Below are 26304 nucleotides of genomic sequence, written 5' to 3'. Positions count from 1 at the left end.
GGCAAAAGCAAATTGTGAAAAACAGGAGAAGACTTCTAGTTGTTGGTGTTTTTTTTTCTAACCGAGCTTCTCTGTGCCCCAGGACCTCAGATGACAACTTTCCTACTCTCTGATCCAGAAGGACTGTTCTGTACATAGCCCCACCCTTGATCTTTCCCTGTATTGCGGTCCTGCTTCTACCATGAAGCCATGAGAGGCAGAGCAAGTTTTCCTGGCATTTTTCCATGGCAATGCCACTTTGGTAAAAAGTAAATAAATAAATAAATAAATAAATAAATAAATAAATAAATAAAATGCGATATTTGCGTTACCTCTGTCCATTTGCAGTTGGTAGCTGCAGTTCTGCTTAAGAGTCACAAGCTGCATATGAAATAGGTAGGGTGATCCATGAGAACAGAAAACTGATCTTCCATGCCTCCAAACATTAGAACCAATAAGGAGTAACCAAAAGCAACGTAATTCTCCATGAGAAACTATTATTTACCCATTTGTCATGAATATTCTAGGAGGGGGGAAGAAAGTGTGTCTTTATCTTGTGAAATTATCTCAAAAAGATTTGTGGTTCACATTCTGCTTACCCAAATGGCTCACCTTGGTTAGTCCAGCAGTGAATGAACTCTCAAGAATAACTGAGATTGATGTTAATTGTATTAGTCTTGATATGTGTATCAAATATATCATATGACTGTGAAAGCGGAATATTCACTTTTTTAAAAAGTAGATAAATATTTTAGCTCTTAAAAATAGTTCCTGATGTAGGTTTTATCTTCTCAGAAGGGGTGATGTGTGCATAACCAAGGTGGCATTTTCATATTTTGTTATAGTGATTGCTTTACCTACAAGTATTTTGCAGGCTTTCATGGAATATTTGAATTCTATAACAATCACTCCCCCGATTACGCTTTTCTTATAAATGTGCTGCATGTTATTTGTAATCAATCTGTTCTATGTATGTGGCTGGTTTCTTTAATGAATGCTAGTTAAAAACTAAAGCTAATTTCCCAGCTCCTTTGATAAGTGGTAAGAAGAGTTTGAGAAAAGAGCACCATCTATTGAGAGAATGGCTAACAACAGAAACATTCAGAAGAGTCAATGAAAGAATTTAATTTTTGAAAAACCTACTTTCTGTAACCCAATATAAAGAATCACATCAGAATAAAAATAAGTTTCACTCTAAAATTCTGATCATAAAAATCATTATCGAATGTTTATCCTTCAGAGGAGATGTTACTCATTTCATCACTTTGAAAAATTACACAATCATTAAGTTGATATAGCTAGAATGACTACAGATAATCCTTGTTAACTGAGTAAATTGAGCCAAAGAAAATTTAAATATTTCTTAGGAATAGATAACACTTACTTCGTCTCAAAGTGTAAGTTGTGTTTGTCCAAATGGCAAATTATGATCTGCATTAATCCAAATAGATGATTGAAAGAGTGGACTTAGTTAGCAGTCGTAACAGCAAAACAAGTTACCAGGAATGTATCTATGCAATACTGAAGAAAAAGCCTAATTCTTTGTTGCTTTTTCCAGCTTCTCCTTGGTATTATCTTCCCTTGTTTTTCTTCCCTTCTTTGCTCAAATAATGCAGCAACAGGCTGTGAAATAAATAAAGGGGGAGGCTTTATTTCTGCTTAAGAAGTTGCTGGTTGTGTGAGCTTATTTTAAAGGCATTACTTCTCTCTTGTCGACTTGAAGAAAAAAGGTGACCTATTACTAAGAATATGATATTGTACTTTATTCACTATATTAAAACTTTTGACAAAATGACAAAATGCAGCACTTTCAGATGTTAGCCCAAAGACTCGCCTGAGGTAGCTAGGATGTTTAATTCCAAGGTGAGATAAATCTCTGAGAACATGAATGTGAAACAGAGAAATAGGCAGTTCAATGATAAATGATGTAATGGGAAAAGCACCTGGAGATGAAAGAAGCTGTGTCTGCACAGCTGATAGCGTCTGACTGCCTCCACTGTAGAACTCTATCTACCAAGTGTTGAGTTCAGGGATATCATTGCCCATAATAACAAGATGACTTCATGTTCCCTCTACTGAAGTGCAAAAAAGAAACGTTCACTTCCTTCCACTATTTAAAATTAAAAGTACTCCCTAATGGTCAAGTTGTTAGCTTTCCGATCAGACAGACTAAGATTAGGATGTCTTAGTACATCGAGTGAATCATAATGTTCAGATGGCTATGGCAACATCCATCAAAAATAGCTGGAAAAACAGTTGCTGTGATTGGAGTTTTTCTGTTGTGTATTTCTCGACACCATCATTCTCATACCTTCATCAACAGTGTAACTGGTATTTAGGGAACAGGATTCTTATAAACTACTCTCCTAAGAAATGAAATGGAAGAGAGGACTACTGTCATGTGACCTGTAGAATTAAAAATCAGATGATAAATGACAAAAAATGTTCACCTGAAAGTGAACATTTTAATGTTTTAAAAGAGAAACAATGCTTACAGGACAATGATTTTATAAAAATGATCATAAAGTTCTGAAAAATAGGATGGTAAAGATGTTACAAAAAGTAGAAATATTTAAAGTTAAATGATAGAATATATTTGTCTAGAATCAAAGAAAAATGCACCAAAATAATATGCACATTTTAAGTCACAAGACTGCTTCTCTAAATGGATGTATATGATCAAAGTGTAGAAGCAACCATTCCCACAGAAATTGATATAGATAATACCAGATGCATTTAAAGACATATCCATGCAGCTGTGAACATGGTATGCCAGAGGTAGCTGAAAAAAATGGAAGCTAATACCTACATCCATGCGGGCTCTGTTAACCTTCCTTTCAGTGAAAAAGGGCCAAATGATAGTTCCTTCACTTTCGAGATTATTTCTTCATTTGATAAGGTGCGTTTTAGTATGACTAGTTATTCAAGGATGTTTTAAGTATATGCACGGTTTCATTAACATTTTTCTTATCTACAACATACTCTTGATGTTTGAAAACGTCTGATGAGCTTATTCTTACTCTATATACTACAATATTTCATTAAAGTTTAAATTATGCAATGATCAGGTCTTGCCATATTGGGCTAGAAATATAAATTTTTATGTTAATTCAAATTTGAGTAGCAGAGAACATGAGGAATAACAACTTTTCTTCCAATTTGAGGACATGTTTGGAACTCAGCATTGTGGCTAGCGTGTTAAGCAGCTGCCTGTAATGCTGGCATTCATTATGGGCCTTATTTCACATATCAGTGCATCCATTTCTTATCCAGCTCCCTGCCTGGAAAGCAGAGAAAAATAGTTGAAAAGACTGGGTCCTGTCGAGAAGGAGGTCCTGGATCCTGGTTGTTGTCTCCTGCCTAGATAAACCCTGGCACAAACTCGGCCTTTGAAGCCATACCAGGGATGAACTAATAGATGGAAAACTTCTCTGTCAGTCTTTCTCTCCCTCTTAATTTGTAACTCTGCCTTTCAATATTTTTTGTTAATTCATTTATTTTTTTAATAATCTTATTTTGTTGATTAGGGTACAAAGGGTCAAGGGCTACAAGAAAGTGGGTAATTCCATTGTTTACACACTATCATTTTTTCCCTGTTTCTGGGGTTAGGGGAGAAACAAAGGGAAAAGCCTCCCACGCATCCCAGGTCCCTGATGTGAGGCATGCTCTGAGGGTCCTGCTCAAGCAGTTTTGACAGTTCAACAGTTCTGAATTGCTGCCAATCTCTCCATTCCAATAGCGATGAAACCTATTCAGAATCCACTGGCTGACATAGTCTCTTCATGGTTGGAGTTCTGAGATTAGCAGTTCAGTTGGAGGATCTCCAAGGAAACTTCCTTTCAATATTAAAAAAAAAAAATGTTTGAGGTTGATGCAGTGGCTCCCTCCTCCTTACAGCACCCATATGAGGCCAGTTCTAGTCCCAGCTGTTCCACTTCCAGTGCAGCTTCCTGCTTAAAGCTCTAGAGACTTAGCAAAGGGTGTATAAGGACCCTGGATTCCTGCACCCACGTGGATACCTGAAACAAGTTTCTGCCTCCTGGTTTCAGATTGGCTTAGCTCTGGCCACTGCAGCAATTTAGGGGAGTGCATTAAGGGATGGAAGATCCTCTCCTGCTCTCCTTTTCTCTGTAAGTCTTCTTTTCAAATAAAAATTTTAAGATTTATTTATTTCTATTTGAAAGGCAGATTTTACACATAGGAAAGGAGAGACAGAGCAGCAACCAGAATTGAGCCAATCTGAAACTGGGAGTCGGGAGCTTCCTCCAAGTCTCCTGTTGGGGTTTGGGAGCCTAGGCACTTGGGCCATCCTTCACTGCTTTTCCTGGCCATAAACAGAGAGCTACATTGGAAGTGGAGCAGCCAGGACTAGAACAGGCACCCATATAGGATGCCGATGCTATAAACCATAGTGTTAACCTACTACACCACTGCGCCAGCCTCCAAATAGATTTTTAGTATTTGTATGTGTATATTTATTTGAACATATTTATTAAATTTATTTGAACATATGTCACTAAATATGATCTGAAGCAATTTTAGTAAAAAAAGGTAATAATTAAAATGCTAAACTATTAATGGCATTTATTTTATTTCATAAGACCACAAAATATTCTAATGAAAAATAGATATAAAGTAATGACAATCTCCTAAATAAAATTCTTACATAAAAATGAGTGTATGTATGGATGTATACATATGTATATATATACATACACTCATACATATATATGCACACGTTTATTGTGAAACAGATAGTTTCCTCTCTGCTCCCATTACAATCCTCAGATGGAATTATCATAAGTTTGATAGTGACTATTTATCCATATATTTTTCAATCTTGCTGCATTTGTGTTTCCACACACAAAACCTTTTCTTACATCCTAGAATAACTTTTCACACTTGCATTATTAACTAAAAGTTATATATAAAAGTTATATATATATACATATATATATATGACACCAAGGGATTTCTCAATAAATTCACACTTTATTATTGCTATCATAGTGGTATATTAAAGTTATTCAATGTAGCTTCACTATTTACTCGATATTTTTGTAGTCCCAGTAGATCATTGATAGCTACTAGATGTCATATATATACATATATATATAGATATACATTCTGACAAGTAATTCTACTGAGTACTTTTAAATCAGTTTGCTTAAAAAATATACTAAAAATTATATGAAAAAATATTTCCAAGTCTTTCTAAAGATAATGAGTATTTTCATTAATGCTTAAATGTAATACTTGGAAAAATGTTTTCGGCCATTGTTGCCATAAGCAACTATATTAAGAAATATAAACCCAGTGTTAACAGTGTGGCATAGCACATGAATTTGCTGTCTGCGACATGGACTTCCCATGTAGATGTCTCAAACTCTTACGGCTGCACTACCTCTGATCCAACTCCCTAGTAGTGGCATGAGAAACACAGCAGAAGTAATTCAAATGGCTGAGCTGTTGTATCCATGTGGGAGACCAGCAAGAAGCCCCAGGCTCCTGGCTTCTGCCTGGCAGTCATCTGGGGAATGAACCATCAAGTGGAAGACATTCTCTCTATCTATCCATCTTTCTATCTATCTATCTCTTTCAAATAAATAAACAGGTCTTTATTATAAGGAAAGAAACAAAGCAGCAAAGTTTCTCTACTTATTTGAAGTGAAAGAAATCATTTTCTGACTAAGTTAAAAAGTGATTGGTTGATACCACTTTGTAACAAAAGTTGAAAATATTATCTCTTCTTGGAGTTTCTTAATTAGCAGCTTGTTAATATCAGCAGGAAACAAGCTCATTCTTATATTAACATAAATATGACATTATAAAAATATGCTAAAGATCAAATCCAAATATTATAAGACATTTTAAAATATGAGCTTTTCAAGCCTTTAATCTTTCACTAATTCGAACATATCGTTAATTGAATTATTGAGCATGCTCATCAAATTCACTTTCAGAAACATCAACCATCTCTACTCCCACTAAATGGACTCCCTGAGAAATGAATATACCTTAACAATACGATACTAGATTTTCTATGTTTGTCTATACTTACAATATCATGATGATTTAAGGAGCAGAATTTAGATCCTGCGACTGTTACCAGAGGACTATACTACATGGTGGGGAGGGCGGGGGAATGGTGAGAGGGAAAATGGGGAGGGAGACAGGGAGGGCAGGGGAGGAATCCACAAACATACAAAAATCTATCATGGACAATAATAAGATTATTTTTAAAAAATAAGTAAGAAGAGTAAAAAAGGAACAAATTGAATTCAGCAACTTGAAAGTTGTTATTAAAAATGCATCAAAGACAAGCTCAGGCTTAATCAGCTGTGAGAGCCCAGAAACATTGCTCAACTTGTTGGCTCCACGCCGCTTCCACTTCTCCTGGCTGTCTCTAAGGCACCTCCATTGAATTTCTAGGGATCTCTTGAACAACAGTTGAAAAATGGCTTCTGCCTCATTTCAGATCCTCCTTGGGTCCTGCCTCATGTTTTTCCTTTCACCTTCGACTTCACCCGTTATTAGAGCAGCCGTTTGCCCAGACATAACTTACCCACAGTGCAGCTTAGCTGCATGGACATCACGTGCCATCAGTACTGAAGCTACACTGTTTCCCCTTAGCTCGCATCAGCCTGATACTCCCAATAGGCACATCCAGACATGTAAGAAAGGCCCCGCCCTAGGGAACCAACTTAGACTGAGGAAAAGAGAACTATAGACAAACACAGCAGGCTCCCCCATCTGCTCAGTTGCTGCTTTTAAGGTGCCAAGTTCAAGGCACTTCAGAGGATTCTGTTCACAGGGTGATCATCCCACGATATGGCTTGGGGGGGGAGGGGTTCTCTCTTTTCCCATTCTTTTTTCTCTCATTGCCCCCTGTCGTTTCCCCATCTCATTCCCTATTCCTGTAAATCACTTTCCAAAATGGTTCACTTTCACACATTCCCTTTCTTAGTTTCTACAAGGGATGTATTTCCTGTTGATTTCTCTATGTTAGCACAGTACAATTTTAACTAATAGGACTCTAACAGACTCATTGAGTATAGATTTTTCTTCATGACTGGAAAGTTTTAACAAATATTATAAAAAACATCCTCACTCAGACTTATGGAGTTAATAAGCTAAGCTAGTCCTTCTGTTTATTTCTTCAAAACAGCCCTTTTTTCTCAATGGAAAAAAGAAAGGAAAATATTCCTGTACAGGATTGAGATTTCTTCTTACTGTCAAAATATCAAGAACACCACTGTCCCTGTTATGTAGAAGTGCAACTTACTATGCCACCTGACTAATTATCTGGAAAACAAAACCACCATCCATAAATCCACAAAATTCAAGTTAACAATGATTTTAATGTCTTGTGAAAATCTTGAAAATGGGATTGAACTCTCATGTTCTTGGTATTAAAAAGAAAAGCATGTTTGTCACAGAAATTCAGTTAACATGTTTTTACTGAACATGTATGTGTGTTGCTTTAACAGATGTAATTGCTGTAAACATCTATGAGATCGGGGATTTGTTTTTACTTTGAAATGGGAGCTTTTGTTTATAAGTTCATGAAAAACTAAAGACTATCTTTGTAAACAAAGAGTCAAAATCTCTTGTGGTGAATTTGCATACTGACTTCTTACCCTAGCCATCCTCTTTTGCTTCAAGCAATCTCATTTCTTTTCCCACCGATTCCTTAGATTGAAGTTCTTTGTGCCAAGATATAAATTATATTTGAAATGAATTGTATATAATATTATAAATTCAGAAGAAAAGAATAGCTTGGAAGAAAAACCTGGCCTTGGCTCAGAACTCCAGTAGTGAACTCTGACACAACTTCAAACCATTCTGTGAGTCACTCTTCTCACCTGAACAGTGTGTGAACTAGACTAAAATATCTTAAGGTCCTTCCTGCTACTGCCAATAGTTGCTTCATGAACTGCTTATCCAGAGAAAGAGCACTCATGCAGAAAATCAAATATTCTTAGTCCCAAGTTATCATAGCTGCTTGGATTTTCAGGATTTCAAAGGAGTTCTGAAAGACCAAAAGGGTTCGGGGAGAGGACAGAATAAAAGGGTGAAGGACTGAGAGGTGTAGGGAGAGAAAGAGAGAGCAAGAAAAAAAGAAAGAGCAAGAGAGAGTACTGAGCTGCTAGGTGTCCTTTGGGTCATGGTCAAGACAGTGAGCCAAACTGAAAGTAACTTTCACAACTTTGTTCACCTAGAGTAGTGGAAACAAGAGCTTAAACAGGAAATGAGTCACTTTACCAATTTTTTTAAACCTTTTTTTATGGAAACCACTGGATGGCAGACACATGTTTGAACACAGATGAAGAAATGGAGGCCAGAAAGTAATCTTTTCATTACACATGCAGCCCCAACACAAAAATTCTTATATTTTATGGACTCAAATATTTGGGGAAAGGATGTGGGGAAAAGCTAGTGTGAAAATCCTGAATGAGAGTGGAAACAAGTGCTTAAAAACTCTGATAAGGGATCTCAACAGCAGTGCATGGGAATGGCCCCACTGGGAACTCCCTCCGTGGGCTTCCCAGTCAAAATGCTTGAGTTATAAATGCATATTTGTATAACAGCAGGTGTGGGGAAAATCATCTTATCTCTTCTCCCTCTCCATCACTCTGTCAGTATTTTCTTGATATTTGGAGAAACCACTGTAATATTTGCCTCCAGTCATGTTGTATTCCAAAACTGACACAAAGGAATCCTAATCAAATCAAATACATCTTTAAGAACTTCCAGGTGGCACTCACAAATATTGTGGCTTCTAATGAGAGAAATCATTCAGTTATAGCTTAAGTTTCTGTCCAGCAAAAAATACTGTCAATGATTCTTCTGACTCAATTACACACAAGCATACCAGTTGTATATAAATGGATGTCTCAGTGCTTTGGATTGCCATAACAGAACACCAGGCTGCATGGCTTAGAAGCAATCACAATTTATTTCTCATAGTTTTGCAGGCTGAGATGTTTCTGATCAGCATCCCAGATTTTCTATCTGGTGAGATCTTGCTTACCGGTTCACAGGCAGCTATCTTAGCTGTGAGGTCGCACATGGCAAGAGAGGTGAAGGAGTTATCTGGGAGTCCCTCCGTGGTTTAATCCCCAAACCACGTGACCTAATGATCTCCCTAAGGTATCAAATCCAAGTACCATTATTTGGGGAATTATATTCTAACCCCTAGGAATGATTCAGTCTGTTGCACGTGGTATTCTGAGTGATTCAAATAGCAACACTTTGCATTTACTGAAAAGTATTACTACAATAGAGTTTTTTAAGATTTATTAATTTTTATTGGAAAGGCAGACAGACAGAGAGGAGAAGAGACAGAGAGGAAGATCTTCCATGCGATGATTCACTACCCAAGTGACCGCAATGGCTGGAGCTGAGCCAATCCAAAGCCAGGAGCCTCTTCCAGGTCTCCCATATAGGTGAAGGGTCCCAAGGCTTTGGACCATGCTGGACTGCATTCCCTAGAAGAGCTCCTGGCTCCTGGCTTCGGATGGGCACAACCAGATCAGAGCAGCACCAGCCCTTGCGGTCACTTGGGGAGTGAATCATCGCACAGAAGATCTGGCTCTCTGTCTCTCCTCCTCTCTGTCTGTCTGCCTTTCCAATAAAAATAAATAAATCTTTTTTTAAAAAAGCACAACTAATGAAGACAATCAGAAAATTATGTTTCATATGAAATATGGTGGTGGCATACTCATGTCCAGAGAGATTTGGGATATAAATTTTATCCTCAGACATAATCCTTCGAAAACCAAATAGATGCTCATACTAGTATCAGTCTATCACCAAATACACAAAAACACATATGCTTTACATTATGTATATATTAAAAAATTTTCAAAATTAAGTTGATTTCATAGGTATCATTTGTCAAACATTGGTGCTGAATGTCTTAAATAAAATTCATGAGCTGACAATGGTGAAATGAAAAATGGCACTTTGGGGAGCTTATTTGGTACGTGTTTCTTAATAAATGGAGACAAAACTTTTTGTTAAAATAATCTGTCAGCTTACAGTATTTTTCAACATCAGAAAATATCAATACAAGAATGAAGTTCTAACAAACCAGCCCAGGTTGTCAGGCTGGTTGTTCTTTCAGTCAGTGTCTGCTCAGCAACTAATCCTGACGTTGAAATCTACAAGCAATCCCCCAGGATCCTCTTGGTGTCTCTTCAAGACCCCAACATAACCCTAGCTTTGCATTGGGCCCTGATGATCAGCAGTATTCATTATCACTCTTTAACCAATGATTAAGGAAGGACATGGGGAGGGCACGGGGAAGGAGGAAGGGAGATCCCAGAGCCTTTGGAACTGTACCATAAAATAATAATAATAAAAATAAAAGAGTAAGTGCTCATATGACATTTCTGAGAAATCTTTTGTTGAATATGTTTTGTGTTCACCTTAAATCAGGCAGTTTCCAAAACTCTCTCATGACATTTTCATCTTTAGCATTTGAAAGCTTTTAAGAAAAATTGAAACTGTCATCTCCATATTCATGCTAACTTCTTAGCACTTTAACATCAGTCCAAATTCCAAGATGCCTCGGCCTGCATATCCACTGCCTTGAGTTTATTATCTGCAACCAGAGAGTGAGAGGCAGCTTTGCCTCACCAAGCCGCTCTATGCCATTGCTCATTGCCTCGGTTTTTTCTCTTTTCTTTCTGACACATAATTTGCTTGTTTAAAATTTATGATCTGTGACTCTCAAAGTTTTAAAGTAATATCTTATATTTTAGAAGGGAGACCAAATCATTCATTTGGATAAAGAGGAGCCCTGGGATAACGTAGGGTACACTGAGGATATTTCCTTGGCTTTATGTCCATGGTATTATTCAACACTTCATTCCTAAAGACTCACTGAAATCCCTTTTTGTTACTTTCTAAAAGATGTATTTATTTTTATTGAAAAGGCAAATTTACAGAGAGAAGGAGAGACAGAGACAAAAAGATATACCAGATGGTTCACTCCCCAGATGGCCACAATGGCCGAAGCTGAGCCAATCTGAAACCAGGAGTCAGAATGTAAGAGCTGTGTGCTTTGTTCCCTGTAGATCTGCCCTGCCTCAGGACTCACACCACCACCTTGCGGACAAATGTCAGTCATCACCTTATGCTTTCATTTACCACTAGATTAAATATTTTATTCACATAAGATTCCCAATCATAGTTTATCTTTCAGAATCACAATTTCTGAACAAACCAAGTCATTGCATGTATTGTCCCCATTCTTGTGCTTCTCATTTCCTTCAATTCTTTTCCAATGCACCGGGTCATTCCACATCCATTCCACACTCCATGGTGATCCTGATGACATGGAAGAGAACTCTAATGCTAGGTAATCTGTAACCTGTTTCATTTGTTTGATTTCCCATTGATCAGTCTTTTTACATCATTAATAAATTCAGTGGTAAAAAGATTTCAACCATTTTTTTTAGTAAAATGTGATTTTGTGATTTAAATCTTCCACATTGAAATCTGTTGCAATTGAAAGATCAAAAGCAGAATCTTCGTGCTCAGTTTTTACCCATCAATGGTATTCAATAGAATCAGAAGAAACCACGTGTAACAACCATTCTGTGAACTCTTAACTTTGAAAATCATTTTCAATTTCATCCTGATCCTGCTGGTCTGTTTCTCTTAGCACAGTCAAATTGGTCAGAAGATGGAGATGGTGGTGAAGAGTGCTTTAGGGATGATTCAGTGAATCTCTGAGTCTGTATCCTGGCACTTCCAGAATGGATTTTTTCAAGATCTGCAAAATGATGTTCATCAACTTTCTAAATCAAGCCGTTAAATGCTATCCCCAAAGCAAGCACATATCCCCAAAGCAAGTGGAGAATACCTTGAACTTCTATACTGCCCCTCTCCCCCTGCAAGGACAGATTCTTTTTGAGTAAAGAAGCTGTGGTGAGCAGATCAATGAAAGGGACCGCATTGGTTTCTGAGCACGTTTATACTGACGCAGTGGCTTCAGTGCCAGCAAGAGGTCGAAAGTTTGTGAGCAAGACTAATATCTGTTAGTTAAAACTGTTTCCATAGCATAACCTGAGCATCAGTTCCTCATTGCTCCTGCTGAGCAGAATGAGGGAAATTATTTTTAACATGACAATTTTATACTTATCCAGGACCCACCAGATGAAGAAAAGAACTACACGAATTGAAGGAAATTAAACATGATTATGCCTCCTGTAATATTAATGTCCTAAAACCACCAAAATAAATGATCCTGTTAAAAAGCAGGCAGTATTAATGAAGATCCTGCAGAGTCATTTTCCTCATGACAAACGGAAACTTATTTAAATAAACCAACAAACTGCAGATGAAAAACGATGCCTGAAAAGTTTATGACAAATTTTACATTATATCGGATAATTTGACTTTCATAAAATTTTTGCAAGTTTATACAGGGAAGATATTGTTAACTAGACTATTACTAAAGAAAACAAAATGTACTTACTATTTGTTTTGAGTTCAAAATACTCAGGTGTTCCAGAAGTACAACTGCAACAAACAGGTACAATTCTATCTCTTTGCAAAGCCCCATCTAGTGAAAAGCAAAGCAAGACATTTTACCAGTTAATAAATGCCAAGGATAGTACTAGAATAACAAACCTTGTTCTCTCAACAGTCCTATAAAATTTCTCTCATAGACGTTTATTGCAATCAATTATTGTAGCTGCATTTTCTCCACCACAAAGCCCACCAATGGGACAGGTGCTGTTTAAGTCTTCATTTCCAAAATTTTGCTAAAAACATTATTTATGTCTAGTAGACAACACAGATAATAGCTGGTCATCAGAGTCTTGATTAATTTTTGTAAAATGAAAGAACATTGGGCCAGGCGGCGTGGCCTAGCGGCTTAAGTGGTGGATAAGACTTTATTTTGAAAATTTCTTATTTATATAATTTTAACAAATTTTACATATTTCATGTAAATATAAGATAGATGCAAGAACATAATGAGGACTTTATTTCATTCACTAGTTAGTTTCTAAAGTGAGTATATTGTCCAGAGTTGAGCCAAGCCAAACCAACCCCAGTTTTCCTACATTGCTGGCAAAGTCTCAAGTACCTGTGACATCGGCTGCCTTCCCAGAAAGCTAGATTAGAAACAGAAATAAGGCATCCAGGAAACGAACCAACTCTTCAATAGGAAATGTCAGCATCATAGATTGCAGATGGACTCACTGCACCACACAACTGGCTTGATGCCAAATTTTATTTAAAAACTAATTTTTAAATTTTTTTATTTTAAATTTTAAATTGTATGGTACAATTCTACAGAGTTTGGGATCCCCCCCGCCGACCCCATTCCCACCCGTGACTGATTTTCCCCCACATTGTTACAGTGGTAAAGTCCTTCATAAGGAGTTATAATTTAAGTGCCGGGGTACACTTAAGTAACGACTGAGACAATTTTTAAAAAATGCTTTTAAATGTGATTCGTTTGATCGGTTCCATCTTTTTTATCTTAAAAAGAAGATCATGGTTCTGAAGAAAGGAGAACTTGCTTGCCCATCATGTGAGACGTCTTCACAAAGTACATTGCTGGATCTTCAGTCAATGCCACAAAGTTCCTGTTGAACATTCCCTGGGAAGCAATGACGGTGGCTCACCATGGAGAAGACCTGGGTTGAGTTCCTATCAAGAGACAGGGTTTGGCTCCGTTCATTCCTGGCCATGCAGACATTTAGTGGGTGAACCAGCAAATATGCTATCTCCTTCTCTTGCTTATTCATCCTCTCTTTCTCCCTCTTCTTCTATCTTTGCTACCTGTCAACTGAAATAAACATAACTCTTAAGTCAGTCATTGAAGATTCATTCAGGTGGCTGACAGGTACATTAGCTCAGCTCTGTATCTCACTTCCCAGAAAGGTCTGTAATTGACAACTTTTATTGATAGGTCTGTCTCACAAAAATGGGAGTGAGGAAGAGTGGAAATTTTTCTTCTTACAAGTATACTACGCCCGGAGGCTTTTTCTTCACATTGGACTGTCACATTTTGAATTGACCTTTGTGGATTTGTGGTATAACTCTAATTGTAAAAGCCCAACTGTAATCAAAGGTTTTCTTATCTTCTCCCTCCGGCAGAATCACTTCTGGAGTGGTGGTTAAGGTGGTGCTATTAAGTCATGTCAGGAGACGAGTACTGTGTCAGGCTCAGTGCTACAGTGTGGATCTAAGTAGTACCTCTGGCTTTTTAACTTAAACCAAACACCGTGACATCTCCACCTTTCCAGTTACAACTGTGATGTCTTTATAGCAATTCATTGGAAGATGAAATTTTCCATTTGGAGAATGTGAGATCCTTGATATTATGTCTTCGTTTCTTTTTCAGTTGGATATCCCAAATCCCAACAGAGGAATAAATAATCATGGGACAGAGTAGCTAAACTACGTTAGTACCCTGAGTTGCTGATATGCAAAATCTTATATGAATCATGCATTTAAATTAATTCTTTAGATTTTGATGTTTTAATTCTACATTTTTCTGCTTTAATTAAAGATCATTATTTAACTTCTGCAATGAATAATTTTAAAAAATAAGAATTCCTAAGAATGAAATTCCTAGGCAAATAATTTGTTTCTTGTTTGGGGTATCATTTCCTGCATTCAAGAGAAGAAAATCTCAGTGCATGATGGTTTTGTCTGTTCCTTCTCCAACTTTGTTGTTTCAGGAATTCAAATAGGAGGAGAGCCATGAGATATTAAAAGGTAAGAAAATTGAACCTGATAAAAGAACCAAATCTGGAAGCATCTAAGACATCAGTTTGGAAAAAATAAAAGTTTGGGGATGAGTACAATTTTTCTTAGGATTTTGTCTTAGTATCCACCAAATTAACTGCAAAGCAAAGCATTCCACTCCAAGCCTTTGCCTTCCTCCTCTATTATGGGAAACATCAGAGGAGCAGGCTGAGGGCATTTCAGCTGAAGTTCTTGCCAGGTGAGAGTAAGTAGGCATGCCAGTGTTACTCCTAAAATGCTAAATAAACAGATGCCAAGAGTAGAAATCCTGCCTTCTCCCCAAATTCTTAGCGTAGACGAACTGCTTTTGTATTCCACTTTATTCCACACTTCATGACTTAGAAGCAGATAGGGAAAAAAATGGAATATCCAAAAAGATCTTCAGTAAATGGGATTTTGTTTTAATACACAAATAAGGTATATTGAAAATGGGAAAGCATTCAGAAAAGAATTCTCAACAGTGAGGTTATATTCAACCGAAAAGTCAATAGAAAAATTCTCCACTGGTGGGGGGGTGGGTAGAAATATGAAATGACAATGGTCATAGTAGCAGGAAAATAAAATTGAGATTTGCCCAGGAAATGAGGGATAAAATAAGTAACAAGATAATGTATTGACTAAGAAAATTTGAAACCTCTACTCCTATACATTTTAAATTCCAAAGTTTAGACTAAGAAAGGACGTTCTACTTCACAGAATGGAAAACACACTGTCAAAATTTACTAATGTCTCACTCTCAGTAAAATAAGTAATAAGTGTGTTTCATATGATGCAATGACAGGTTAATTGAAAAACCAGATTTATATTTGTTTCTGAAAAGAATGAACTCATTTGAGGTTCAACCTAAGCAAGTGGCTTCTTGCCAATATCAGATGCAATGTGTTTGGCACAATGAGCAGGAAACACTGCCCTAGGAAATCAACGTAATATTGTCATAGGCAATGTATGTGTAAGGACACAGATTTTTTGCCATTTCAACATTCCTGACACTTAGGTGCTCCTCCTAATGTTACTCCACCATGCCATGATCTCTGACAGTTTTGAAATTTTGAACATCCTTGGTATTGGTTACTGAACACAATGACAACCTGTCTTCCCTGAGACTTATCTCAGTTAAGAACAGTTGCCTACCAAATACCTGGTAAAAATAAAATTTGAAAGATGTTAAGTTGATTCAGTTTTGAAATTAGGAATATTTTATGATGAATCAAAATTATGGAAATGTGTTCTATGAAAAGTATAAGCAATAGGATAATCTTTGGATGGTTTATACCATACCTGAAGCCTAGTAAAGCTTTTACCTTTAGGTAGAAGCTGTACATTAACTGAATGCCAAAATCGAGTTTTGAATGCACAACAGGGTCTTCAGCACTTGCCTGTGCGTGTTGTTTATGATGATTTACTTTTTAGCTTTATATAGTTCAGTATTCTTCAGGCTTTTAAGAATGTATCTGTAATTAGAAAATGAAGAAAAATGAAATAGTCTGAAAACAGAGAGAACTTTTCCAAAAGTAGATGATCTTGAAAGGCAGTAAAATATCACATTTGTGAACTTTCTTCACTACAATAGAAATCAAGGTCATGGTTAGAGTTTTCCTATCCGAAACACTTTGTTACCTAAAATATTGTTAGTGCCATCTGAAATTTATTCCAAATTGGAAGAAATATCTATACAAATTTAATAATACTTACTGCACCACATGACTGAAATTTCTTCTTTCAAAAACTAATGAGACTTACGTACTTTAACAAATGATGGGCTTGCTCATCAGTTCCATTTTCTCCTAACAAATGCTATTGAATTCTCCATGGGGGAAGGAAAATACCTTCCAAAACACCACTTCGCCTGAAAATATTAGCAAAAATATTTCAGTAAGCCTCATTGTGTTTCCTAGAAGAATCTCAGGGAGGCATAAAAATTACATTGCACAGGATTATATATTTCTTGTGTGAAAATTAGCTATAAATACACAGTTCTGAATACACCAGCATCTGTAGGAACTAATTTCCTGATCCTTATGCTTTCCTTCAATTGGCCCTTTAAAACATTTTAACTACTGCTGTAGAAAATTAACTAAATTTTAAAACATTTGGATACCTGCAGGTACACTAGATGGGATAAACATGGATTACTAATCAATAATCTTTGATAAATACATTTTGAAATTAAATCTTCATGGAACTTAATTGAATCTACCTTTTGCAAAACAGAAGCAGTAAGAACATTTTTATTTGAATTCCAACTCCCTGCATAGTATACTGGTTTATAATTTTTCTCTGTGCATTAATATTGAATAACTGAAAGTGGGTATATCTCCAAAACAAGGACATAATCAAAGAGAGGAAACACAGTATTATCCAGCTATTTTGCTCATGAAACAATCAGACCTAGATATCTCAAATGTACACTGTTCAATACTTTAATAACTATCCTAAACCCCATTTCTCTTCTTTTGACAATGGAGACAAGAATCATTTTTGTCTTACTCATTCCATGGTTTTTGTGAGCCTCAGTTTGCACAAATGTGCATAAAAGAGTTTGCAACAATTACGTCCTTTATGAAACTATTTTTCATACCACAGATACATTCAGTTTCATAGATGAGATATTGTGGTATTACACTGAAGTAGAGAAGGCTGAACAGTGTTAACTGCATGATATGCCACATTTTACTTACTCCTCTGTGAGCTAACAGAGAAGGGTGGCTTGCATGGTTAGCAGTTGTCAATAGTCCTACTAGGAGCATGAGGCTACAAATCCCTCAGAGATCTTGCTTTCAATTTGTCTGAGCTTACACCCAAAAGTTCAATTGTGGGATCTTACACTAATTCTGTTTTCAATATATTTAGGAACTACCATCCTGGTTCTCACAGTGTTATTTGGTTTTACACGCCCATCAGTTTTGCAAAATGATTTCTTTCCCCACGCCATTTACTCACACCTGCTATCTTATGACTTCTCTGTGGTAACCATCCCAAGGATTGAGTGCAAGATGGTGTTTAATTGTGAATCTGGTTTGCACTTCTGTATTAGCGATACTGAACCTCTTTTAATCTGTTTATTGCCTTTATGTCTCTTCTTTGAGGAAACATTTGTCAAGCCCCTTATTATTCTTTTATAATCAAGATTTTTGATGTTGGAGAATTTTGAGAGTTTTCTGGGTATCAATCTTTTATGTGACGTATGATTTGCCAATATTTTTTCCTAACCTCTCAGTGCTGTTTTCACTACGTTGATAGTGTCCTCTGCATATGCAAAGGTTTATTTCTATGACGTTTAAGTTGTGTGTTTTTGCTTTTGTTATTTTTGCCTTTGGTTTATATTCAAGAACTCATCACCACATCCCAAACTGTGAAGTTATGTCACATTAGGTAAAATTTTAAGTTCACCCTATTGTGTGAGGTGTGAAATGATCTAGTTTCTTAACCACGATGACTGAAACCTGTCATTTCTCAAGTGAGTGCATCACAGCCTTTATGGGAAGTTCTTCCTTCTGGCTTCTTCTATTCCATTGATTGTTATGTCTGCCTTCATGGCATGATCACGATATTTTGACTACTGGAGATGTGAGACAAGTTTTGAGATCAGGAAATGTGATGCCCTGGGTTTGCACATTTTTTCAGGATTGTTTTGGATAGCCTGGGTCTTTTGAGCTTACATATGAATTTTTAAATATACTTGTAAGTTTCTGCAAACCTTATTTGGGATTTGGATAAATATTACATTGAATTTGTAAGGACATGTTGACATCTCTGATCCTGGAACATGCATTTCCTTGGATGATATTTTGTCTTTATTACATATACATATACATATACATATTACATATATCCCTGACTACTTCCTAAATACTTCATTTTGGGGATACTATTGTAAATGAAACTGTGATTCCAATTTCCTTTGAAGATTGTTGGTTTTCATATGGAACCTTACTGGTTTTCATGCCTTCACTTGCTCTGTCTTCTTCAGTTCAAAAGTATTTTCTATGGAATTTATAGGCTTTTCCACACATGCAACAATTTCATATGTGAGCAGACATAATTTATTGATGAATTGGGATGCATTTAACCTCTGACCTCTACCTGTAACTTCTGTGTGGTTCTTGCTACCCTGCTAAAAATTGGAAAAAGCAGAAATCCTTACCTTATTCCTGACCTTAGAATAAAAGCTTTCAGCTTTTCACCCTTAAGTGTGATGTTTGGTTTGATTTTTCACATATGGCTTTCAATACATTGTGATAGATTTCTTCCATTGCTAGTGTTTGAGTGTTTCTGATCGAGAAGGGTGTTAGATTTTCTCAAATCTTTTTTTTTTTTTCTACCTTTAATGAGATAATCCTTCTTTACCCTTCATTCTGCTAACTGGGTGTAGCACATTAATTGATTATCATTTGCTTACATTACAGGAAAATACCCCAGTTAATCATAATGTATAATCCTTTTATATGCTGCAGAATTCAATTTGATGGTATTTTGTTAAGAATTTTTGCATTGGGGCCCAGCACAGTAGCCTAGCAGATAAAATTCATGCCCAGGACATGCCAGGATCCCATATGGGCTCTGGGTCTAATCCTGGTGGTCCCGCTTCCCATCCAGCTCCCTGCCTGTTGCCTGGGAAAATAGCTGAGGATGGCCCAAAGTCTTAGGATCCTGCACCCACATGGAAGACCCAGAAGAGGCCCCTGGCCTCTCGCTTCAGATTAGCTCAGCTCTGGACGTTGCGGCCGCCTGCAGAGTGAATCAAGAGATGAAAGATCTTCCTCTCTGTTTCTCTTCCTCTCTGCATATCTGCCTTTACAATATAAATAAATCTTTTAAAAAAAAGAATTTTTGCGTCCATCTGCATAAGGTATATTGGATGTAGTTTTTCTTCTTCATAGTGTTTGTACCGTGCCTCAGTGTTAGGGACTGTTAGCCTTATAAAGCATAACTTAGCAAATATTGCTTCTCTGTAGTATTTTGGAAATTTTTAAGAAGCTTTGGTATGAGTTTCTTTTAAATGATTGTTGCAGTTTATCAGTGAGGCCATTTAGTTCAAGGTTTCTGTTTATCAAACACATATTTTTAATTAAGTAATGGATTAACCCTTCACCTGCAGTGCCAACATCCCATATTATTGTGCCACTTCCGATCCAGCTCACTGCTAGTGGCCCAGGAAAGAAGCTCCAGGCTCCTGAGTTTGAAACATCCCAGCTCCCAACTTCTGTGGTTGCAGCCATTTGGGGAGTGAACCAGCAGATGCAAGACCTGTCTTTCAAATAAAAATAAATAAGTCCTTTAAAAACATATTTTATTTCTGATTTAATCTGATAATAGTTTTAGATCTGTTCAGAATGTCTCTTTTGTGTGTGATTTGTTCCTGGTAGCTGTCAAGAACTGAACTGCACCTCCTCTACAAAACTCATAAATGAAATTCTAACTTCCAATTTAAGAATATTGGGAGAGTGAGGCCCTAAATCTATGAAATTGGTGAGTTTATAAAGGAATAGAAAACAAAACCTCAGTTTTGGATGCCCCGGCCTCCAGAACAAAACAAACAAAAACCAGCAACTCTCTGCTGTGTAATGCATTCACTGTATCGTGTTTTGTTGGAACAGGCAAATCAGAGCGTTTCAATAGATGTCATGGATCCCAAAGTCTGTGTTCTTCACAAAGGTTATCCTGTTGGTTGTCATATGTTTATACCCTCTTGGATTACTTTTTATTTCTAAGAAGCTGAGATTTGGGTCTTAGGTTCTTAATCAACACAGCTAAATATCACAATTTTCCTGACCTTTTTTCTCTATTATTTTTCCATTGTGTATTTTACTTATCTATACTCCTATCACTATTATTTGATTCTGTCTGTCACACCTGGAATTGAGTTTTTCTTCTTTTTCTAGTTACTTAAGATACAAAGTGCAGTTATTGGTTTAAGGTATTCGTTAAATGTTTTCATATGAACAGTTACACGTATCGTCTCCCTTTAGCACTGTTTTTCCTGCATTCTGCAACTCAGAATATTAAGTTTTCATTTTTGCTCATTTTAGATATTCTCTGATTTTCCTTGTGGTTTCCTCTCCAGTTCATCTGTTGTTTCAGAGTGTGGTTAGCTTCCATAAATGCATTTATTTCCTGGTTTTTTGCATTCTTTCTACTTGTCTGTGGTAGTTAGAAAAAACACCTTGTAAAATATCTATCTTTGTAAGCCTACTGATACTTAATTTGTGGTCTAGTAAAACTAAAGACGTTTTCCATGTGCATTTGAGAGGAATGTATTTTTGATAGCTGCAAGATTATTCTGTATTTAAGCCATTAAATTTGATTGATTTATTGTGCTGTGCAACTCCTGCATATGTCCTTATTCAAAGCGGAATATTGACGTTTCTGAGTATTATTCTAGAACTGCCTGTATAATTTTATTTATTTTTACTTTATACATTCTAAATGATCCCGTGTTGGATGAGTAACTCTACAATCATGTTTCTTATTATTCTGAAACTTTGTTAATATATAATGTCATTCTTTGTCTCTTTAAGTCTCTTCTCAGAGGAAGTTTATTTTGTCTGATTTAAATATAATCACTTTTAATTTGGTTATAATTTCACTTTCAAATTATTTTCATCTTTGGGTCTAAAATCAACTTACTATAGCCTGGATAGAATGGGATTCTATTTTTTTAATCCATTCTACCAAAACCTGTCCATTGAATGAGGATTTGTTGTACTTGCACTTAAACTAATTACAAGGAAGAAATTTAGTTCTCTCATTTTTTTTTGTTTGTTCCTCAGCTTTTGGTTTGCCATTTGTAATCCGTGCTTTTCGTTAGTGTCTATTGTCTAAATATTTTCTTTGTTATTATTGAGACTACATTTAGCATTCTAAAGTTTTCACATCTAAATTTGAATTTGTACTAGCTTAATTTCTTTTTTTTTAAAGATTTATTATTTTTATTGGAAAGGCGGATATATATAGAGGAGGAGAGACAGAGAGGAAGAGCTTCCATCCGATGATTCACTCCCCAAGTGAATGAAACGGCCGGTGCTACTCCGATCGGAAGCCAGGAACCTGGAACCTCCTCCAGGTCTCCACAAAGGTGCAGGAACCCAAGGCTTTGGGCCATCCTCAACTGCTTTTCCAGGCCACAAGCAGGGAGCTGGATGGGAAGTGGAGCTGCCGGGATTAGAACTGGCGTCCACATGGGATCCCGGGGCATTCAAGGTGAGGACTTTTAGCCGCTAGGCCCAAATTTGTACTAACTTAATTTCAATAATGTGTAACAGTTCTATTCTTTCATACCTGTGCCCCAATTGCTCCCAGTTATTGATGTCACGAAAATCACATATTTTTGTATGTTCAAAAATATAAATTATTCATTTTACATGCCTCACTGTTGGCAACGCCCCCGTTGCCGCGTACCCCGAGCCGAGCGGAGGGACTAGGGTTACAAAAAAGACAACACGCAGTGGACCATTCTTGTCAGGAGAATGCCGAATGTGAATGATCTTTATTGCAACTCCAGGCTGCCTTTTATACTCTGCCTAGCTCCTCCCAGTGTTTATCCAGTCCTCAAGTGGCCACCCTAAATCCCTCGAGCTCCTCCCAGTGTTTATCCAATCCCTCGGGAACATAACTTGACAAATAGGAAGCAGGAACTTGTGGTTAAGCCAGGGGCTAGATGTATCAGGCCAAGATTGCCTATCCTGTTACCCTTTGAGAAACAAGCTAAGCTGTGAAGTTAACCCTTGGGAGGCCGGGGCCTACACCTCACTATCTTCAACAGAAAACAAAACATAGACTTATAAAACAAAGTCACAACCATAATATGCATTACACTAGTAATGTTTTGATGCATTTATCTCTTAAACTAAAAAAAAAATAAACATGCAATTTAGGAAGAAATGAAATCAGCATGTATAGTCTATATTGCAGCTCAGTTTACAATCGCTAAGATGAAATCATTCTAGATGTCTATCAATGATGACTAGATAAAGAAATATGGTATATATATATATATATATGATACATATGAGAGACATGTATGATGGAATATTACTCAACCATAAAAAGAATACAATCCTGTCATTTGCAATAAAATGGATGCATCTGGAGTTCACCATGCTTACTGAAATAAGTTAAACACAAACAGACAAATATTTTATGTTTTCTCTGATTTGTGATGGCTAGTATATGAAGTACAAAAATGTAGAGTAGATGAGTGAAATTAACATAGTGGGATTTCATTAGTGTTATTGCCCTTGCCTATACCCCTGAAAAACAGTGGTATTCTAGTTGTTGTATTCTTTATTTATTGGAGGAATAAACCTGTGGTTATAAAGTGCATTAAAGTATTCCATCACAAACATTTAAAGAAAAATAAAAAAGAGGGGAAGAGGATAGCAAGCAACATTGTATTCTTAAAATAGTATACCTGAACACATAATTTCGTTTTCATGTAAAAAAATAAATTTGTTTTTATTTAGAAAGATAAAATGTGAAAAAGTAAATAAGGTTAAATAATTGCTATGGTAGTAGCTTTTGTAACTTTCCAAACATTAGCCTTTACTGAGATCACTGTTTTTTTCTGTTCTCTGGTTTCAACCTACAAAAATTGCTTTACCAATTCTTGCACAGAAGGTCTGTTTTAGCAACCTCTCTCAGCTTCCATTGATCTGACTTATCTTCACCTCCTCCTCAGCTCTCAAGCTCAGCTCTGCCAGACCAATGTTTCTAGATGGCAGGATTTTGTTCTCTTCTAGTAGGCTGAGTATGTCAGCCTACTTCGTTGGTCTTACGGAGTTTGCGACAAGAAATATGTTGATAATCTGAAAAATCCTTGCAGGTAATAGGCTGTTTGTGTCTTGCCACTTTCCAGATGCTGTCTTCCTGTCCGTCCTTTGCTGATTTGATTACTTCCCTCAATGTGAGTGTCAGAATTAATCTTACCTGCATAGAAACCATTTGGTTTTTGGATTTATATTCACCTCAGTCACAAAAAAATAGGACTTTTTCAGTTATTACATTTATTTAAATAATGCCTACATTTATCCTTTTTTTCCTTTTTTGACTCCAATTATGTATTATGTCAGCTCACTTAGTGGTGTCCCATAAATCTCTTAGGCTATAATTTTTATATCCTTTTTAATTTGTATATTAAAATTCAATATTTTCAATTGTGCATCTTCATGCTCACTGATTCTTCTACCTACTCAAATCTGTCTTTAAATTCTCTCAGGTAAATTTGTAAAGAGTTATTTATTTATATATTTCTTTAGAATTTAGAATGACACAGAGAGAGAGCTATTCCACCTGCTGTTTCAATTACTAAATTGTGTGAATCAAATCAAAGCCAGCTTGCAGGCAGTTCATGTGACTGTATCTGGGAATGGCGAGATTCTGAGTACTTTAGTTATCTTCTGCTGCCTTGCCACGTTCAGGAACAGGGCCATGAGTCAGTCCTGGGGCTTCTGGGATTTGGATTGGCAATTTGATATGAGCTGGTAATGTCATAAGTGCCACTTAAACCATTATGCCACCATGCCAACCCTTTTCTACAAAATTTTAACTTCAATTATTTTGTTTTAGGATTTTAAAAATTCTTTCCTCTTTAGGCTTTCTATTAATTTATTAGCATCCACTTCATTTATCTTTGAGACACTATTTGAAGTCTGAACTACTTGGTCCATCATCCAATCTGTCTCTTTGACTGTTTCTGCTTACTCTTGTTATTAGAATGGGTCATCTTTGGGTCGGGTGGCATGGCCTAGTGGCTAAAGTCCTAGCCTTGAACGCTCTGGAATCCCATATGGGTGCTGGTTCTAATCCCGGCAGCTCCACTTCCCATCCAGCTCCCTGCTTATGGCCTGGGAAAGCAGTCCAGGACAGTCCAAAGTCTTGGAACCCTGACCCGTGTGGGAGACCTGGAGGAAGTTCCTGGATCCTGGCTTCGGATCGGAGCAGCACCGGCCGTTTCACTCACTTGGGGAGTGAATCATCGGAAGGAAGATCTTTCTCTCTGTATCTCCTCCTCTCTGTATATCTGAATTCCCAACAAAAATAAAATAAATCTTAAAAAAAAAAGAATGGGTCATCTTTTCCACTTTTTGCAGGTGTTATGATTTTATGTTGTTGAAGAAAGCTGTAAATTTAAATGGGAGATGATGTAGTAATTTAGATTAATGATGATATGGTAACTTGAATTATCCTAAGACTCTCTACCTTTTGGGTTTGGCTTGATTTGCTTTGTAGATTTTTGTTTCCATGAGGTTTGAACTTGAGATCTTGTCCAAGGCTTTCTGCACCTGCACCTCTTTCTTAGCAATGTGCTTTGATTTTCTGATGTTCCTGTATAAGTAGTTGCTTTTGAATATCCTGGAATTTTATGCTTGGCTCTACAAAAGAAAGTGAAAAAGAAAAAAATTAATAAAAGTGAATGAGAAATGCATTTTAAGTTCCCTACTAGTAATAACAGCTGTAAGAGAAAATATGTAACGTTGCTTGGTAAGGGCATATAGCCAGCCATCTGCCTTTATGGTTCCAACTCCCTGGTCAGAAACAACAGACTAAATCAAAATGCAGATCCTCATATTTGTATTACAAGATTCTTACTGTCTGTCTTGTTTTTCACACATTGCATGCCCTTAGTTAGTGAAGAAAGATAAAAAGCCAATAGTCAAATGAAAACTAAACGACCCAAATTGAGCATACTCTACAGAGAACTTTACAGAGAACTTTCTTCACCCTAATCATACAAGCTGGTTATGTCACTCTTCCTCTTTTATAAGCAGTAATAATGGAACTGACAGGGTTAATTAAGGTCAGAGTCATGAATGACTTCACCCAAGAAGTGTGCCATCAGGAGAACGGAAGCTCTCCCATCCAGATAAGCTATAACCCTGAAAGAATGCATGAGACAGAGACAAAGAATAGACAGTGTGAGCAGGTAGTTAAGATCCCACCGAAGTCTGCTGGGATTTGGGAATGATGCATAATTCCACAGTAGTACCAGTCCATTTGTTGCCTTGTATATCTTCCAAAACAGAGTCTAGATGGAATCAACAGTGCCCATCCTATGACTGGATCCGGCTGGGGTTAGAAATATGAAGTCATACCTGGACTTGATCCCAGGAGACTACCAGATCTCTGGAAGATTGCTTGGGATTTCAAACGAGATACCTAGACCCCGAGGGCATAGTGTCCTTCTCAGGACCGTCTCCTCTTCCACTCTCATCAGGAGTTGTGTGATGCGTGAGGCTGAGAATCAATCCTGCACAAGCACAAACACAGAATTTACCAAAAAATGTCAGCTCTGATATACGTCTGAAAATCAATAATTACTGTCTTGTTGTTGAGTGGCCACAACATAAAACAGACAGTAGGTAGGGGAAAGAACACAAAGAATTTACACATGAAGAAATGTAATTAAAAAGCAGTCACACAAGGACTTCAAAGTAAGACGAGGTTTTTATATTGCAATGGGGTAAGCCATCATTTTGAATGTACACCTATGATCAAGTGCAATCTAACTTCCTAACAATGCTCTCAGGAAAGAGCTGATGATGATGGCCC

At 36.8% G+C, this 26304-nt stretch overlaps 1 protein-coding gene across 1 annotated transcript in view; it reads left to right on the top strand.

Annotated features, from left to right (window-relative positions):
* OPRM1 (opioid receptor mu 1) overlaps nt 1-26304 on the top strand; it is a 48800-nt gene that overhangs the window by 718 nt on the left and 21778 nt on the right. The window lies entirely within an intron of this gene.

Source organism: Ochotona princeps, chromosome 1, assembly GCF_030435755.1.
Source record: "Ochotona princeps isolate mOchPri1 chromosome 1, mOchPri1.hap1, whole genome shotgun sequence".
In the NCBI taxonomy this organism is placed as follows: Eukaryota; Metazoa; Chordata; class Mammalia; order Lagomorpha; family Ochotonidae; genus Ochotona; species Ochotona princeps.
This window is presented reverse-complemented; position numbering and strand designations above follow the sequence as displayed.